Here is a 19,474-nt window from a genome sequence, read left to right as displayed (position 1 = left end):
TATAGACCCCTTGTGTGCTGCCCCAGTAGTATACAGACCCCTGTGTGCTCCCCCAGTTATATATAGACCACCTGTGTGCCTCACAAGTAGTATATAGACCCCCCTGTATGTTCCCCCAGTAGTATATAGACCCCCTGTGTGCCCCACCAGTAGTATATAGACCCCTGTGTGCTCCCCCAGTAGTATATAGCCCCCCTGTGTGCTCCCCCACTTGGATATAGACCTCCCGTGTGCTCTCCAAGTTGTATATAGACCCCATTCTGCTGCCCCAAGTAGTATATAGACCCCCTGTGTGCTGCCCCCAGTAGTATATAGACCCCTCTGTGAAGCCCCAGTAGTCTATAGCCCCCCTGTGTGCTCCCCCTGTTATATAGCCCCCCTGTGTGCTCCCCCCATTTATATAGACCCCCGATGTGCGCTCCCCCAGTTAAGCAGACCCCTGTGTTCTCCCCCTCCCCTATAGTGTATAACACAATAAAACAAACACTTATACTCACCTGGGTCCGGGCGTCTCCTCTTCTCTTCACTCTTGTGGCCGCAGGAAGGGTTTTCCCTGTGATCACAAGAGGCCGCACTCCCCTTGTCCTGGCGCTGATGCTCCAGTGATGTCACTGGAGCGCCGGCACCACAAGGACAGAGCGGCCACTTGTGACCGTAGGGAAAACACTTCCTGCGGCCACAAGAGTGACTGACAGGAAGGGAGCCAATGTCTCCCGCCCTGTCAGTGCTGCTGCATGTAACTATGAGCGCTCATTACGAATGCTCATAGTTACAGTTCAGATGGCGGCAGCGAGCGGGGCAGCGGCCCTGTCCAGCGGTCTTGAGCACAAGAGCGGGGCGTGGGGGCCCCCCTGGATGCTTGGTGCCAAAGACCGCCACTGACTTTATACACAGGAGTTGAATTGAACGGTCAGCTATACATGAGTGTATTGTTTAGTCAGTACCAGGAGCCCTGATGTGATTCTAGGACTAGGTCTTCAGTGGGGGGGTTGGGGGGGGGGGGGGGGTATTGTTACCACCTTCCATATGATGGTCTACCCGTTTGGGGTTTTTAGTGTTTTTAAATGTATGTCCTAATAGCTACATTTTTTTGTATATGTGATTTAAATAAAATATGTGATTGTTTCACCAGTATTGTTTGTGGGTGCACCATTATTTTATTTTTTGTGTGTAAGATTGTTTGCCTTGAAAACAAAGGTAGAACCCCTTTTATTAAATGTATTAGCTCCCTCGTGGTGCATTTTTTAGAGTTTATGATGGTATAAGTCATTAGGTGGCGGTGGGGGATGGCAGTCATTTTTTTTGTTCATATAGTTTTAGCAGGGTTTAAGATTGTTTTTGTGTCCATAGGGTACATTTTGTTTTTGTTTCTTCCATTAAAATTTTGATTAATGTTGCTTGTATGAGTGCGGCGATAAAAAAATATTAACAGAATAACACACATTACAAAGTTATACAACTTTGTAATGTATGTTATGGCTGTGAATAGCCCCCTTCCCCGTGTCCCACCACCCCCACCCGTGTACCCGGAAGTGTTGGTGCATTATACATTACCTGATCCGTGTCGAGGGCCGTCCGCCATTTTGTGCCAAACATCATCTTCGGACAGACGGCCAAGTCGCTGCCGCCCGTCCCCCCTCCGCCGCGTCACAACTGTGCTCAGCCGCAATTGGCTGAGCACAGTTATGCTCAGCCAATCGCGGCTGAGCATCGGATGGCGCTGCGCTGCGCCGGCCAAAGAAGACGTCACTGAATGAAGATCGGAGACGGGGGTCGGCGCGTGACAGGTGAGTATAGCGCACCACACTTCCGGGTACACGGGTGGGAGTGGTGGGACACGGGGAAGGGGGCCATTCACAGACATAACATACATTACAAAGTTGTATAACTTTGTAATGTGTGTTATTCTGTGATTAATTCTTTACCACCGCACTTCCCCTTTAAATATAATTTCAATTTGCTAGAATAGATTAGGAATGAATTTTCCCTTTTTCCATTCTTAAGGGGGCATGCACTCTATGGAATGCACGCGGAAAGGCCGCTGCCGATGCCTTTGCCGGCCCTTGCTCGCCGCCCCGCGAATCTTCCGCCTAGGCCATAGACTCCATTCTAGGCACAGACGGATTCCTCTGTCCGTCAAAAGAATTGACATGTCAATTCTTTCGGTGGCCGGCGGAATCGACCCGGCCATAAAATGGTGTTTATGGCACGGGCAGAGACGCGAGCGGGTACAAGCAACAGAATCCACGGCGGGTCATAAGTGCGGATTCCGTAGTGTGCATGCACCCTAACAGTTAGTGGAGACCACTTGTGGCAAATTGATGCAACTCAGAGGGCTTGTGCCCTGGATTTTTTAGGACCCTAGCAACACCCCTGCCTGCAGGGCCTGTGGTCACTTATTGATAAGATGTACCAGTGAGTTGCGAGGCTGGTTTCTCATAAGGTAACCATAAATATTACACAGAAATCCCCGATCAGTGATTGCTGCCTCCCTGACAAATCTGTATAACCAATCCCTGCTAAAAGGAGATGTCCTTGATGACTGGAGAATGGCCAATGTTATACCCATCCAAAGAAAAGTAGTAGAGAAGAGACCAGTAACTAAAAGCCAGTTAGATTGACATATGTAGTTGTAAAAACAATGGAAACTTTTCTAAAGAAAAAAGATGATAATTGATCATTTACAAAATTAACAATTTAAAAGATCCAAACTAGCATGGCTTCACTGCTGGCAGATCATATCAAACTAATCTCATTGATTTCTTTGACTATATGACTGATTGACTGATCAAGTGCTGGATGAAGGTGGTTCAAATGATATTGCCTATCTGGACTTCAGCAAAGCCTTTGATACAGTTCCCCATAAAGAGTTAATAGAGAAGTTAGAGAAAATTGGACTTAATCCTTGGATAGTTCAGTGGATTTGTGGTTGGTTGAAGGATAGATATCAGAGGGTTGTTAATGGAGCATCTTCCGAGCAGAGGTTGGTTACAAGTGGTGTGCCACAAGGGTCTGTTCTGGGTCCTGTTCTTTTAAATATGTTTGCAAAATGTTACTTTACTGAAAGAGTAGTAGATGTTTGGAATTACATATGTGTGAAGCAGTCGGAAATCCGTTTTGCCAGTTTTGCAAATTTTTGGTCTAACTCATTTAGATTCGTAAATCGAATCTCAAAGAAAAAACAAAACTTGAGTAGCTAAATACTTTTACTTGTTGTAAAAGTGTCAAAAATCGGAAAATCACAATTTAAATAAAATCATCAATCATCCAATTTCCACCATTCCTCTCCTCTCTGTCCCTATATCACTGTTAGTCTCTCCCTGCTCTGCTCTAACTGCCTGCTGCAATCCTGATCTCTCCTCCATCCACAGCCGAATGGCCACCTCCTTAACGAACTGCCCCATATAGAGGGGGCAGGGGAGGTACTGACATCATGCACAATCAGTCCTCCTATCCTCTCTTCTCTGTCCCTAAATTACTCTGTTAGTCTCTCCCTGCTCTGTTCTAACTGCCTGCTGTGATCCTGCTCTCTCCTCTATACACAGCTGACTGGCCACCTATGTCGACAAACCGCCTTATATAGAGGGGGAGGTGCTGACATTGCCCCCAATTAACCCTTTCTCTCCTTTCCTCTCCTCTCTGTCCTTAAATCTCTCTGTTAGTCTCTCTCTGCTGTAACTGTCTGCTGCGATCCTGTTCTTTCCTCTACACACAGCCGACTGGCCACCTTTTCAATGAACCTCCTAAACAAACCGCCAAATATAGAAGGTGAGCAGTGTTGCTGACATCAGAGAGAGGCCTGCAGCTGATTGGACGGGCGGTAAGGATTATGGTTAATCCCTTTCTCCCGCCCAGTGATGCTCCATACAGCATGTGTGGCCGCTATTTAGTTTTCTCCTTTTCAATATCCTTAATCAATCGGCGGGAATTTGCTTAGCAGAACAAAATGAATTGACACCAGGATTCGCAGCGAATCTTGAATCACCAGATTTGCTTCGCTCATCTCTTCCTGGAATAAACTGTTAGCAGATGTGGTAGGTAAATGTACAATAATTGAAATTAATTATGCCTGGGATGAGCATGTATCTGCCCGAAGATAATGAGAAAGGACTTACTAAAAGGGCAGACTAGAATGACCAAGTGGACTTTTCTGTAGACAATTTTTTTTCTTTCTAAGTGGGTTGATGGCCGAGCAACTGTTAATAATAATAATATTTATTTGTTAAGTGCCAACAAATTCCGCAGCGAATGTTTTTCTGAAAATAATTTATTTTGCAGACACTCTCGTAAACATTGGGGGTTAAAGTTGTATAAATTGCCCATACATGATCAATGCCACTGGGTGAAAAAAAATTAACTCCTGGGAAAATGATGCAAACATGCTGAGAATATTCTTTCCTGAAAAGATTGTTTGTGGAAAAAAAGATCTTCTTTTCAGACTATAACAGTCTGTCATTGGTCAGCTGAAATGATTTTTGGTAAATGTCACCCAAAGGCCAATTATATTGGTTGAACTATTCCCCTATCATCAATTATAATTTGCATGCGTACCTTCAGGTTGCAACTTTTTTTTGCATTAGTATTTGTAAGCCAAAACCAAGGGTAGTGTCAAAAACAAGAAAAAAGTAAAAGTCTTTTGGTTCATGTCACTCATGGCTTAAGCTTAAAGAAGTATTCTTGCATTTATTTTCTAGGTATTACTCCTGTTTTTCATTACATGCGTATGTCTTTGATACAAGTAAAAGTGCAGCTCTACAGAATCTATCAAGTATATTCAGAATTATGTGATGAAATGATCTTCATCATCTGGTTACAATATATGTAACACTGAAATAGACATGACAGAATATTGGATGTATTTGTGCCAAAGTAATATAGTTCTTGACAACTGGTTTTATGGCAATCATTCTGTGCCAAATACACACTGGGAATGTGAAGGGTTTAATTTCAGCTAATTTGCACTTTCCATATGCTGCATAAGAATAAAACATAAAAAAATAAAAGATTTTAGTGGATTTTTTCATATATATTTTTATGTACTATTTTTATGCAAAAATATGAAGTTAGGGCTGAGTTTATATATATATATATATATATATATATATATATATATATATATATATATGAAGTAACTTTTTTCAACATATAAATTTCTGGACAGCAGAGTCACTGCGAGTGCAAAAAAATGAAAGAAAACAACATCAGGTCTGACCATTAGCATTGTACTTAGCCTTGTTGTCATGGCTGTAGTGGCAACCCATGCTCTGTGCTGCAGCAGCACCCGCTTTTCCTTAGCTGTGTACCCGCCGGAAGCTGGAGCCCACGTGCAGGAGCTCGGTGCCGCCGCCTTATTAGCCCTCCCAGGCACCTCATCTGGCCATGCTCTAGCTTGCTGTGGCTGGCGCATGTGTACCCGACTTCTAGGGCATGTGTGTGCTGGCTCTTGTAGTCTTAAAGGAGCAGTACTTCCCTAATTGGATCCTTGCACCAGCATTTCCCCTATAAATGCTCTACCTGCCTTGACCCCCCTGTTGGAGCTTCTGCGTATGCTAACCTAGCATTGTGGTCGCAGCTTTCCTGCTTGTGACTCCAGGATCCTGTCCATGAGTCTTGGCTGAGATTCATGCTGTCTTCCTGCCTGCTCTCCTGCCTACTTGTCACCAACTGCCCCTGCTAGCAATAAAAGCCAGGGGTAGGGACTTGGGGGTCACCTGACGCCATTGTGGCGGGCTCTGGAGAAGACCAACGGCCTATTAGACTCTTCTCCCTGGTGGGGCTTACGCTATTGCTAGAGGCAGTTCAGTAGATCAACGACTCCAGTCGTTACTCATGTTCTAACTTGGCACTGCTTTAAATAGGTTGTCCAGCAAGCAGAAGATGAAGCCTTCTGCTCCCCGATGCTCTCTTTCTAAGAAAGCCATGAAAGACATGGATGCAGGGCTAAGTTGTAATCATTGCATACCGGAAAAACTACACTTATACACAATGTTAAATTGCAACATTCCATAAAAAGGCTGTTAAGACAAGTAGAAAAACTCAAGACTCACAGGGGAACAAAATGGGCCATCTTTAAAAATCCGTACACTAACAATCAGATAACAGTGCAGTCAACAGAAAGTGGGACATGGATAATAAAGTCATATTACCAGGGGGTTCCTCAGGTTTTTTGCTTGATCCAAAAAATCAAAGGAGTGAGAAAATCATCTGCTTTGATGTCCTTTTAAATGGGGCAAAAATGCAGGAAGAAGTTAAAGCATAACAACATCAGATCTATTTGCAGTCTTCCCAATCAGAATTAAACACCAAGTGGGTATACTCCAAGTGGGGTTTATTGTTATTCTTCCTGTCTGAGAGTCTCCACCGTTTGTGCTGCAAAACCTGCAGATCTGGCCTACATCCCCAGTATTCTTCATGAATTCAATCAAAGAGCTGTGTCAGGTATTTCTGTGTTTCTACTGCCTGTACTGCAGAAACTATCTGGCCTACATTCTCAGCCTTCTCCATAGATTCAATAAAAGAGCTCAGAGATTTTCAGTGTGCTGTATGCTATGAAAGATTACAGACATTCATTCCTTTTCTGGACAAAGAAGTATTCAGACAGCGCTGATTAGTGTCGGACTGGGATACCTGGGGCCCACCAGAGAAAATGATCCTTGGGGCCTACAAAAAAAGAATCGCTAAAAAGCGACATACTGACCCGGCCCTATCCTGGATTCATCTGGATCTGCGACAACTCCCTTGTGAATGACATGTTTTCAGTCGAACTAGAACTCTCAGAATACCCTAAACTTATGAAGCTTTAATGAAGGGTATGCTGGGAGTTGTAGTTTCAGAGAGAACAAACCTTTAATACTCGATTGTTGTGCAGAAGCTTCTGGTGGCCATAATCTGTTACAACCATTAGCCCTCAAGGTCCAGCACTATATCTTTCTACAGTGGCAGCTCATATGTACTACAACCAGGCTCGGACTGGCCCACAGGGGAGCAGGGGAATCCCCCGGTGGGTCCTAGCCCTTAGTGGGCCCCTGAGCAAGAGGTGGGCCTCCCTGTTTAGCAGCTCTAAGATGACATATAATTCCCCAGGATTGCTGCATGTGCCTCTGAATTATGTGCATTTATCTGCAATATGTAAATATGCTGACATATTACTAACAGTGAACTAGCATCACTGGTCACATACACAGCTCTGTGCAAATTTGCTATAGTAATGTGTGCTGGTGCTGGTTATAACTGGTGTATGTAGGGTGGGCCCCTAGAATCAAATTCCCTGGTGGACCCAAGGTACCCCAGTCCGACACTGACTACAACTCCCAGCATATCCTGAGGGATGCAGACTATCAGTAAATTCTGGGAGTTGTAGTGCCTGCAGCTGTTGTAGTTGGAGGGTCTTAGGTACATTGTACACTGGATGCTTTGTGGGAGATCAAAATACATAGTTCTGTGGGAAAGTTACCCCATACACCATACTGTACCTATCAACATACCATTACACTATTGCTGACCATATCCAGTACACAAAGAACAATAAAACCAGTATATAAGAAACAGAAATATTACCACACCGTAATCACAACCATTACAACCACATAGTGACTAATACCACCATACAGTTACTGAAATCCAGTATAGCAAGACCAATAATACCAGTATATAAAAAACAAATATTATTACATCTTCAACACTACCATTACCATCCCCATACCATTACTAAATAACATCCACAGTACAAATACCAGTATCATTCCCATACACTGACCCCCATAGAGGTAGATACCAGCTGTACACAGACTCTGCACACCATAAAATTACATTGCAGTCACATCCAATGACTTACAGGTGACGTCTTCTCTGATCGCAGCCACTTACTTTTCGCTTTCTTTTCCATCTGGCCCGACCATCGTAAAGACTTTTCCAAGACACAATTTGACCCCGCAGAATCTGCCAGACGAACATTTTAGGCCTCTCACTCATACAATATAGGAGTCATCTGTGTCCTCATGTAAAAGTTACTTCCCCTTGTGCCCCATATGATAGACCCGCTCTGTGCATCCATATAGTAGCTAGGTGCCCTGCTGTGCATCCATATAAAAGTTAGACATCTTCTGGGCATCCAGATACTAGTTTGGTTTTCTCAATGTAGGCATCCCTATGTAGGTAGTCCTCCCAGAAGGTAGTATTCTTCTGTAGTTAGGTACTCCTCTCCTGTGCATCAATAGTGTTTAGGCATCATCTCCCCCATCTTAGGTATCCCCATGTAATTCCTCCTTGTAGCCCCCCCCCAATAGATACTATCCCCATGTGGTAGGTATGCCCCTGAAGGTAACTCCCCTGAGAGACCCCCTATTTGTAATTCCCCATGTATTACACATCCCAGTATCAGGTCCCCAGTATATTACATACCCCAGTGTCAGGTCCCCAATATATTACACACCCCAGTATTAGGTCCCCAGTATATTTCACACCCCAGTGTCAGGTCCCCAGTATATTACACACCCCAATGTCAGGTACCCAGTATATTACACACCCCAATATCAGGTCCCTAGTATATTACACACCCCACTCAGAGCAGGCTGTGGTTCAGAGATAGCACTCTACTGACTGTATATACTGGTAGTTTGTGCGAATATGATGCAGCTCCACCCCATATAATCATTTTATTACCCCCTTCATCCTCCTGCCCCTCCATCATCATACTAACCCCCTTCATTCTCCTTCCCTCCATTATCATACTACTACCCCTTGATCCTCCTGCTCCCCCTTCATCATACTACTACTACCTCCTTCATCCTCCTGCACCTCCAAGATCATACTACTACCCCTTCATCATCATACTACTACCCATTCATCCTTCTGCCTCTCCATTATTATAAAACTACACCCTTTATCATAATTCTACTAACCCCTTGATCCTGCCCCTCCATCATATTACTACCCCTCCATCATCCTCCTACCCCATCATACTACTACCCCTTAATCCTCCTGCTCCTCCATCATCAGACTATTATCCACTTCATCCTCCTGCCCCTCCATCATCATCATACTACTACCCCTTATCCTCCTGCTCCATCATCATACTACCTCCTTTATCCTCCTGAACCTCCATCATCATACTACTACCTCCTTCATCCTCCTGAACCTTCATCATCATACTACTACCTCCTTCATCCTCCTGCATCTCCAAGATCATACTACTACCCCTGCATCATCATACTACTATCCATTCATTCTTCTGCCCCTCCATTATCATAATACTATGCCCTTTATCATCATACTACTACCTCCTTCATCCTCCTGCACCTCCAAGATCATATTACTACCCCTGTATCATCATACTTCTACCCATTCATTCTTCTGTCCCTCCATCATCATAATACTACGCCCTTTATCATCATACTACTACCTCTTCATCCTCCTGCTCCTTCATCATCATATTACTACCTCCTTCATCCTCCTGCACCTCCAAGATCATACTACTACCCCTTCATCATCATACTACTACCCATTCATCCTTCTGCCCCTCCATCATCAGAATACTATGCCCTTTGACATCATACTACTAGCCTCTTCATCCTTTTGCCCTTCCATCATCATAGTAGTACCCCTCTCATCCTTTTGCCCCTCATAACCCTACTACTACCTTCTCCATCATTCTCCTGCCCCTCCATCTGTATTTAAAACAAAAAAAGCTATACTTACCTCACCTGTTTGGTTCCTCTAGTTTTCTAGAGAGTCCTCTCCCTGCTCTGCATGATTGACATCACTAACGCCGGAAGGGGGAAGGGCTTCCCAGGACATGGTTTTGCCGGGGCTGTCTCGGCCCACCAGAGAATCCTCCGTTCCTCCAGTGGCCCAGTCCGACACTGGCGATGAGGATTTCTGAATGAGCCCTATCACAAAGTTTCAGACAGCTCTACTGCACAGTCATATGGCCCATAAAGAGGCAGAGTCTCAGCCTCCTGCCTGTTAAAAATGTAAGTGTAGAAAGCATAATAAGGAGGTTGTGCAGCACAGGATAAGGAGACGGGGCATACCTCAGATGGGGAGGAAGAGTGACATTGATACCCCACTTTAGGCATGCCCACTTTTGGTATTTAATCCAGTTACTGTGCAGACTGCAAACAGGTTTTTTTATCATTTACTTTCCTTTAGAATTCTTTTGAGACACAACAACTTTTACACCAACTGAGAAAGAGTTTACCTTAAAGAGGAACAGTTTGGAAACATTTAGATTATGCAGAATAAGAGCAGAGGCAAGAGGTAAGTAAAGAAATGGTAAACAATAAGAAGTTGCAGATTAATTGCCTACAAAAGTTAGCAAAACTCATGAACTTCTGGAAGGCTCGAAGGCTTTGTAGACATGAGCGAAGCAGTTGAGAAATGTTATCGCCAGGTTCGCGAATATTGGGTTTCCATAAATTTCAGGAATTAAATACAAACAAATCTCATTAAGGGTGCCTTCACACCTACCGTATCGCAGCAGAAAATCCGCTGCGGATCCGCAGCAGATTTAACTAAATGAATGAACACAGCATTAAATACGCACTGTCAAATCCACTGTGGATCCGCAGCGGATTTTCTGCTGTGATACGGTAGGTGTGAAGGCACCCTAAAACAGCCAAACTATAGTAGCTACAATAGTGAGACTATTACCGAGTGGCGATTTTTTTCAACAGATGTTGTTGTTAAAGTTTTAAAAATTGAAAAAGACCATTTTAAAAAAAAAAAGTCAATTAGCCAGTCAATCATTCAGTTTCCGCCATGGACAGCAGTGGACATAAGTGGATCAGCAGCATAATATCAGTTTTCTCCCAGGACAGCAGTGGACATTGATGCATCATCAGCAGAAATCTTTCTAATAAAACATTTCACAGGTTACAATCCCCTTTCATGTATCCTTTCACCTACTCTTGTGTGGCAACCTTTGTCTCCCAAGATAGTTTAGGTGCCATCAATTTAAGAGTAATTTTATTTCAATTTCAATTATTTGAATTTTAATTCAATTATAATTTTTATTTTAATTTGATTGTAATTCAATTTAAGTAATTTATTAACATTTCTTTTGAACATCCACTGCATTGGTAAAGCTGCGTAAAATGGTACTAGCAGTGAACCATTGGTGGACCGGTGGTGGATATCATTGGACTCTGGTGGGTCACCGGTGTTAATTGACACTTGCTCCCAGAACAGCAGTAGACATTCAGAGACAATGGTTCTAGAAGGATCCAGAACAGACACCAGGAGGTGGCAGCGGCAGCACTCTGACTCTCTTCGACCCTGAGGGGCTTAGAACAGACACCAGGAGAAAAGAAAGAATGCCATGTTAAGTAAAATTACTGTAATCTGACAGTTGAACTGAATGAGCCATCCAACTGCCAAAAAATGGAGATAAACACCTAGGGGGAGATGTATCAAATTGGTGTAAAGTAGAATTGTCTTAGTTGCCCCTAGCAACCAATTAGATTTCACCTTTCATTTTTCAAAGAATCTGTGAGGAATGAAAAGTGGAATCTGATTGGTTGCTAGGGGCAACTAAGCCAATTCTACTTTACACCAGTTTGATAAATCTCCCCCTAGTAAGTTGGGATACACTTAGACTGGAAAAGCCCACCCACAAAGCACAGATCATGTGATAGAGAAAAGTCCAAATTTGAGAAGGATTTACATTGATTATATTGAATAAAAGAGTGGCAAGAATTCCAACAACCTTGAGTTGGAGAAGATTTTCCCACTAGACATGCATACATATCAACACCGGGTTAGTGATTCGCCAAAGTGCAATATGAAACCCATGCATGCATCTCTTGGGGTCAGTGTTGGACTGGGGTACCTGGGGCCTACCAGAAGAAATGATGCTTGGGGCCCACCAATAAAGAGCCAGTGAGACACAACATGTTGGGGGTGACTCAGGCAGGTGACTGGGGAAGGGAAGCAGCTGGGGGTGACTGGGGCAGCTGGGGGTGGCAGGGTGAGCAGCTGGGCGTGAATGTGGATGGAGGGGTAGCTGGGAGTGACTGGAGCATGGGAACCAGCTGGAGGTGAGAGGAGCTGCTAGCTGGAGGAGCTCCCCAGCTAGAGGTGACTGGGGCTGCTAGGGGTGATGGGAAACAGCTGGGGGTGACAGGGGGACAGCTGGGCTGCTGGAGGTGAAGAGGGGATAGCTGGGATAGCTGGGGTGACTGGGTCTGCTGGGGGTGACAGAGGGATAGCTGGGGTGACTGGGGCAGCTGGGGGTGATAGGGGGATAGCTGGGGTGACTGGGGCTGCTGGGGGGGTGGGGACAGCTGGGGGTGACTGGTGGCAATCTGGGGCTGCTGGGGGTTACTGGGGGATAGCTGGGCTGCTGGGGGGGGAGAGGGGCATAGCTGGGGCTGCTGGAGATGATGGACATAGCTGGGGCTACTGGGGGTGACAGGCATAGCTGGGGCTTATGGGGGTAACAGGGGGGATAGCTGGGGCTGATGGGAGTGACAGGGGGATAGCTGGGGCTGCTGGGGGTGACAGGGGGATAGCTGGGGCTGCTGGGGGTGACAGGGGCATGGCTGGGGCTGCTGGGGGGTGACAGGGGCATGGCTGGGGCTGCTGGGGGGTGACAGGGGCATGGCTGGGGCTGCTGGGGGGTGACAGGGGCATGGCTGGGGCTGCTGGGGGGTGACAGGGGCATGGCTGGGGCTGCTGGGGGGTGACAGGGGCATGGCTGGGGCTGCTGGGGGTGACAGGCATAGCTGGGTCTGCTGGGGATGATGGACATAGCTGGGGCTGCTGGGGGTGACAGGCATAGCTGGGGCTTATGGGGGTAACAGGGGGGATAGCTGGGGCTGATGGGAGTGACAGGGGGATAGCTGGGGCTGATGGGGGTTACAGGGGTATAGCTTGGGCTGCTTGGGGTGGCAGGGGGATAGCTGGGTTGCTGGGGGTGACAGGGGCCTAGCTGGGGCTGCTCGGGGTGGCAGGGGAATAACTGGGCTGCTGGGGGTGACAGGGGCATAGCTGGGGCTGCACACTATACACACTATACCCGTCTGGGGTAGGGTCCGCAGGGAGCGCCAGATTGATGTAAGGTGCCGCCCGTGTGTGTGTGTGTGTGTGTGCGTGCAGGAGGGGGGCGGGGCTCCGAAACCGATGCCGACGCCATTCAGGAGAGGGCCTGAACACTAACCCTGTCATCTGACTGGGTAAGTGAGGGCAGATGACAGCATTAATAGGGGCAGCAATGTAGCACTGTTTAGGGGCCCTGCCGCCCGACAAACTGCGTGCTGCGCTTGTGTGGGGCTGGGGCCTACCGGGGGATCTGGTAGGCCCAGTACGACACTGCTTTGGGTGTTTAAACTGTCTCCAGCTTAAATGAACAGGGAAAAGGGAATACCCCTTATGGGATATGGAAGTGACCTTTCCACCCTCGCTTTTGGTCTCTTCCAAAAATAAGTCACCCTAATGGTGCATTTAAAACACTCAAGAAACTACAACAGCTATTAAAACGTCACACAACAAATACCTTATCAGGAACCATTGTGTGTGCTCTAAGTACCCTTGTGAAGAACAGTTATTGTTCAGTTGCCATGCTTGTCCACAAAAATGGAACAAGAATGGTAAAATTCCTTAGTACAATTAACAGGGTTGAAACTGCACGGCTATAGGGAAATGTCCTTTTTGTGAACCATAGTCACAAGGATGTGTTTGGATAATCCAGTTCTTGGGGCATGAGTTGCAAATATACTTTGGGGAGGCATTAAGCAGGTGTAGATAATAGATGCTTTATTGGAAATGTTTTGGCATGGGAACTAAATTTAACCCCTTAAGGACAGAGCCCAAAATGGCCTTAAGGACCGCACCAATTTTCAGTTTTGCGTTTTTTTCCTCCTCGCCTTCAGAGAGCTATAGCTCTTTTATCCAGCTACAGGGCCATGTGAGGTCTTGTTTTTTTCAGGAACAGGTGTACTTTGTAATGATGCACTTTATTCCAGCATGAAATGAATGATGGAACCCCCAAAATATCATTAATGGGGTGAACTTGGGACAAAAAAAATGCAATTCTGCAAAGTTTGGGGGGGGGGGGGTTCCGTGTTTACATAATGCACTTAGTAAAACTGACATTTTATCTTTATTCTATAGGTCGGTCTAAATACAGCGATATGCATGTTTAGCTTTCAAATGTTTTACTGTTGATACTAACAGGACAACTGTTTTTTTTTTTGCAAATAGGTATATTGTGACTCTTATAGCGCTTTTATTTTTTTACCTATGGGGCTGTATGGGGCATTATTTTGTGCGCCATGATTTCTAGTTTTTATTATTATCCCAACTGTGTAGATTGGACGTATTGATAACTGTTTATTAATTTTTTAACACATAAAATGTAATTAAAAAATCAGCAATACTGGTGGTTTTTACTGCTTTTTATTCATGCCGTTCATCAAGCGGGAATAATATTGTTTTATTTTAATAGATCGTTCAATTACGCACGTTACGGTTTATTATATGTTTATTTATTTTATTATTTTTATGTGTGTTATTTATAAAATGGGAAGGGGGGTGATTTAGACTTTTAACTGGGGAAGGGTTTTTGAGGCATTTTTTAAAACATTTATTTTTCACACTTTTTTAGTCACCCTATGGGACTTTTACATTCATATATTAGATTTCATACACTGATCACTGCTATGCCATAGCATAGCAGGGATCCGTGTAATCTGCAATCTTCTGATAGAGCCTGCCTGTGGCCTGTGGCAGACTCTGTCAAAAGATCAGACTGCACGGAGGTAAGCAGTATACCTCCGGCAATCAGGCCATGTGACCGTGTCTGCGGGGGTCCCAATCGGTAGGTGAAAGGAGATGCTCCTGTCACTTACACCTAAACGCCGCAGCGTCTAAGGGGTTAATGGGGGGCTGCCGCACAAACACAGCAGCCCACCATTGATATCGAATCCTATTATAGTCTATAGGAGAAAAATCCTTGGGACCTGGAAATCAAGATTCGAAGAATCGGAGGTCACCAAGTCCAAGGCATCTTTAAAAAGTGATGTAAACACCTCTGGAATGCATCTGGGAGAGCAGGGAAGCACTATTACAGGGCACGGTATTACCGGCAATTAGCAATTGCCTACAATAATGCCAATCCCTGTAAGAGTTAATATTTAATTAACAAAACAAAGTTTTGTTCTAAAAAAGTTATTTTCGTTGTTCAATAGCTTAATTAAAATGAATCCATGCTTTTACAATTAAATATACTGTTAATAAAAAAATATATAAATAAATGTATATTTATTTACAGTATATTTAATTGCAAAAGTATGTATTCGTTTTAATTAAGCTATTGAACAACGAAAATAACTTTATTAGAACGAAAATGTGTTTTAATAATTAAATATTAACTACTACAGGAAGCTGTATTGTTGCCAGTAATACAGATCAATGTACTAATTAATACTTTACTTTAATTAAAACAGCAAATGTTTCTTCTAATGATGCTATTTTTTTTATCACAGTAGCAACATTAGAAGAAACATTTTGATTTATATGTCCACTCAGCTGATTGGCTGAGCGGACATATAAATAGCCAGTCCCGTCACACTGTAGACTGCACTGCTACGTTGTTTACATATTTATTTATATATTGTTTTATTAACAGTATATTTAATTGCAAAAGCATGGATTTGTTTTAATTAAGCTACTGAACAACAAAAATAACTTTTTTAGAACGAAATTTTGTTTTATCAATTAAATATTAACTATTACAAGGATCGGCATTATTGCCGGCAATTGCTAATTGCCGCTAATACCGATCCCTGTAATACTGCTTTCCCAGGGAGCATAACTTTTATTAAAACAGCTAAATAATTGTTTAGCTGTGTTAGTAAAGTTAATTTAGATTTGAATATTCGATCACACATTCAATCAAACTCGAATCTTTCGAATAGTGCAGTATTCGATCGAATAGCTATTCGATCGAATACTATTCGCTCATCTCTAGTAAGGAATCCTTATTGGTTAATGAATATCCTTAAAATACATTAGAGATCCCATGGCCTATCAAATAGAGGAAAGTTTTTTGAAATGACAGTGACCATGTAAAGATGTAAAGCTTGGTTCAGATTGGTTGTTTTAATCACTAGCGGCCATATAATAAATCTGACCAACCTGAGGGCAAAACTAGAGAACATTGTCACAAGGGCACAAACACAGAAGCTAATCTCAAAGAGGATTATTGCCCCTGAACATGTAAAACAAGAAAAAAAGAAAGTATTTTTAAGGCTATGTTCACACATTTTTTCTTGAAAACAGTTCTAAACAATTACAATTGCTTTACCAGTAAAACATAGAAGCTAATATTGACTTTGATATTTGCATCCTGGTTAAGCAATCATGAAAGAGTGGGAAGCTCAGAACAACATAGAGTAAACTAACCTTAAACACGCACACAAAGCAGCTTTTTTCATCCATTGATTTTGCTTGCAGCTTATAAAGCAAATGGTCTCAGAGGTACGTATCAATGATCAAAGTACTCCATGATCTTGTTTTTAAAAACATTCTCTGCTCTTTTGTAGTTGTTCAATGATTTTGAACCAACTTTAAAGGTGTCTTCTTTGATTTTGTTGCTTTAGTTCCATTAAAAATAAGTCTTGCAGTTTTTTTCTGTTTGGGAATGGATAACATAGGACAATGATAAGAAAAAGAATAATACAATACACTTACATCAAAAAAGTATAAGAATAACACTATTTATATAACTTCAAACAAACATTCTGATGCTTGAAGGTTTAGTAATATACAGTACATGGTGGTTTTAATGATCCTAGAAATTCAGTAAAGGCTATAAATAGATCTGAGGGGAAATAATCATTATTTACTCAACCTTAAAGGGAAGATTTATCTATAAACATCTTTTGTACTTGGCAATCAGATATTAAGGCCCTATTCCGTGGAATGATTATCGTCCGTATTCGGCTGATATCGGCTGTTACGGCCAATAATGGTCCCTTGGAATAGAAGGCAACGATCAGCCAACATGAACGATCACTACAGTCATTTGTTTTTCAACATGTTGAAAAACAAACGACTCATACAGCAACGATATGCTGCCGTCGCCCTGTGGAACAGTGGTGGCAGCAGACCACTGCTGTATGCTATGGGCTGCCAGGACGATCTAGCGATCACCCATGGACACAGGAGAATCACCATAGCATCATAACATTATGTCAGCATTATGTCAGGCTCCTGAATGTTCTGCTTAAAAATGCATTCACAAGTACCGAATCTGCAGCAAATGTCAACGTAACTAAATGACTGAACATAAAATCACGCTTGTATATGTGAATGGACCCTATAAGAGTTATTCGGAAGGTAATAAGGGTCTTACTTATTCAGATCTCTGGTCTTTCACCACTAACCTTTGTCCGTCTTGAAAAATACTTCTAAGACAAGAGGGGTCAGGTATATGTTGTGGCTGATGTTCAATAACTGCCTGATGTTACTGATATGGCAGAAACATTGGACAGCTACTGGACACTGCATGTGGGCTCACAACATGAAGAACAAATCCATGACTTGCTAATACTACAGTATCTGCTTAGTGAGGGGTACTGGGAAAAAAAGAGACTACAGAGAGTTACTAAGGGACTGCTTCAGAATAGACTACATATTCCTGGAATTTCAATTTCACCATGGAGTTTAATTCCCTTGTTGTATGCATTGAATCTTCCTCAATAAAACCTTTGACACTAAAAAGTCACTTTCAATAAAACCTTTGACACTAAAGTCACTTTAATTATAACTTTCAAAATCTAAATGAATAGTATATTTAATATAATTATATATAATTTACATTTATTTATTTATTTTAGTTATCATGGCACTTCCTTTGTTCTGACTTTTTTTCTCTCTCAAAGAGCCAGAAAACAGGAAGTCCTGTGTATCCCAGGCCATCTGAGAGCTCACAGAGAGAAGGCATTCATGTGACTGATGGACACATTGAGTTGTGTCACTCTGTACTGGCCGGACTTCTTGTGTTTAGTCTGTTTTCTTCAACCAGCACAAGTCAGAAAATCTGCCTTCAGGAGACTGGACCTGTATTTCTAGTAAGTTCTGCTTTGTTTTACAGCATGATAACAGAAAAACAATGTATATTGCAAACTTGTTTTATATGACATGTACTGTTGATTTAGATTTTGAAAGTTCTAATGACAGGAAACTTTAAATGCTTTACACAGCTTATATGTAACACTGTATGTTCCTCTTCATGTGCCTTTCCTAGGAGCACCATTGTAAAAAAAAAAAAACACACCAGTGGTCCATGGTTATCTTAAGTGCCAAAAGATACACACAAAGTACAAGTAGGTGCATATTATAGAAACAGAGAAATATAGAAGAAAAACACTACTTGGTCCATTTAGTCTGCCCTTTTAGTATTTCCCTTCTTATTATAGATATGTGTTTATCCCAGGCACGTTTAAATTTAGTTATTGTGGATTTACCCACCACATCTGATGGAAGTTTGTTACAAGTATCTAATACCCTTTCAGTAAAGTAATATTTTCTCACATTGCTTCTAATCTTTTCCCCAACTAATCTCATATTGTGTCCCCTTGTTTTTGAGTTCAGTTTTTTATTAAAAACACTTCCTTCTTGAACCTTATTTAGTCCTTTAACCCCATGATGACCCATGACCTAAGCTTACGTCATGGCACTGCTAAGGAGGTTCAGAAAGGAGTCACACTGTGACCCTGCTCTGAATTGCGCCATTTCCAACTGCTTTTAGGAGCTGGGGACCATGGCTATTAGCTGGCGCAGGTCAATCAATGCACTTGGCTAATTAGCCATTTAAAGTCTTTTAAAAGCCCATACCTAGTGGTCTAGTGAGCTGATCACCCCCCTCCTGCTCAGTGTGAACACGGAGGGGCAATCTGTCCTTCTGGCTGAGTTGAAACTAAGCACCGCTATGACGCTGATCCCGGCATGGCAATCATTTACTGTAGGCTCCTGCAGCCTATAGTAATGAAGTGCAGATAACATAGATCAATTCAGTACATAAGAACAATCAATGTATTGTATATAGAAGTTTCCTAGGGGGACTTAAAAAAATGTTTGTTCATGAATAAAAAATCCCATCACATAATAAAAGTTTAAATCACAATAAATAAATTAAAAAAAAAAACAAAAACATTTTTGCTATCGCCACAAATTGCCTACCGGCCCCATTTCACAAAGTCTCTCTATATGGAGACCTTTCTGCAGTAACCTTGCAACTTCGTAGAGCTCTTCTGCCTGTCACCACTGCGTTAAGGAATAACAAGATCTCCTACAGATGGGGCTTCCCCGTCAAAATTCTGATCAGACATGGCAACACCTTACATGTCATCACAACCCTAAAAAAGATGGCCAAAATCTTCTCTGCAAGTAGGATCTCCTAATGCCTTTATCTAAGAAAACCACTGTATCTCCTCCAACAAGAATGAGCCAAGAGCCAAGGTCGGGGTATGGA

Source organism: Dendropsophus ebraccatus, chromosome 2 (assembly GCF_027789765.1).
Source record: "Dendropsophus ebraccatus isolate aDenEbr1 chromosome 2, aDenEbr1.pat, whole genome shotgun sequence".
Taxonomy (NCBI): Eukaryota; Metazoa; Chordata; class Amphibia; order Anura; family Hylidae; genus Dendropsophus; species Dendropsophus ebraccatus.
The sequence above is the reverse complement of the archived record's forward strand: the minus strand, read 5'-3'. Positions refer to the sequence as shown.